Source organism: Mus pahari, assembly GCF_900095145.1.
Source record: "Mus pahari chromosome 14 unlocalized genomic scaffold, PAHARI_EIJ_v1.1 14_unlocalized, whole genome shotgun sequence".
NCBI lineage: Eukaryota > Metazoa > Chordata > Mammalia > Rodentia > Muridae > Mus > Mus pahari.
The window spans coordinates 110994-112432 of record NW_018391602.1 but is presented as its reverse complement, the minus strand read 5'-3'; positions in this window follow the sequence as shown (position 1 = coordinate 112432).

The following is a 1439-nucleotide window of genomic DNA, read 5'->3' as shown; positions in this document are numbered from 1 at the left end:
CTCTCTAAGGACCTTTCCCCTAATAGCATGAAATCATATCTGAGCGCTGTTCAGGCACACCCTATAGAAGTCTTAGCACTTTCTCCATTTCTTCTGCCTGTCCCGATGTTGCTTTCCCGTTCTTTCCTCGATGACAAAAACAAACCGTTTACATACCATGATTAAAAAGGTGTAACATTAATAACAAGATAGTTAGCTTTAAATTGGTAACTCAGGGTTGAAGTCTTTTAAACACGTGGCAAAAAGCAGGCCAAAAAACTAGGCCTCTAAGGATACTTCTAATTGAGATAATATTTAATGTGATTCTTATCCTAAAAAGTAAGACTTAGAGATAAGATTTAAAACAATGCCTCTTTTTTTTTTTTTAAGCTTTATTTATTTATTATATGTAATTACTCTGTAGCTGTCTTCAGACACTCCAGAAGAGGGCATCAGATCTTGTTACAGATGGTTATGAGCCACCATGTGGTCACTGGGATTTGAACTCAGGACCTTTGGAAGAGCAGTCGGGTGCTCTTACCCACTGAGCCATCTCACCAGCCCAAAACAATCCCTCTTTAATGAAGCATTAAAATTTACACTGTCATGCATTCATAGGTATAAATTGGCAGCCAACTTTGTAACATGATAGTGATGTTTCTAATATTGATTTCAAAGATGATAAATTGTTTTAAAATTGTGTTTTGGTTTTCCAAAGTTGTAGATATATTCTAATATTGCGAAAGAAACTTAAAAATTCTAAAATCTGTCCTCACTGCAAGAGGAGCAAAGCTCAGAGCAGCCTTGGAGAGGCTTGTGTGGCTTCTCTTTTGTTTTACAATCTGTGCCTAGAGAAGTTTACTTCAAATCTTTGCTCTCACACAATGAGCTTTAGAGTTGTAGGCAGTAGCTGCTCCAGAAAAGATTCAATGCTGACATCTTTTTAGTATTTAAGGTTTTAGTATGCTAGAAAATTGTGGTACAGAGAATTTAAAACAGAAAAATTGATTTGCTTCAAAATTTTTATTTTCAAAAGCTTCCAGGAGTTGTTAATTGGCTAAGACCTTACCTTAAGGTCTTAAAGTGACTTAAACTTTCGTCAGGTGTTATCAAGAGAGATACAAATTAATTGGTAAAGAATAAAAGGCTTTGCAGAAAATAAAGCTTTTATAATTGTTATCAAATATAATCAATGGTAATTAAATATTAGCTGCTTATTTTAATTATGGTTATTAAATGTGCCCACAGCAATTGTTTGGCAAGAGAAAACAGTAATGTAAAATCATTTTTCATCTCCTAGTAAAGTTTTAACATCTTATTGTAAGGCTGCTGTTGTGCTAATTAAGAATTAAGAATTACGTGTTCCAAACAGCAATCAAATTGGTTATTGCAGAATATTGATATTTGGCCTACTGCATACCATCATTTTTAGATAAAATTGATAATCATCCTAAAGATAA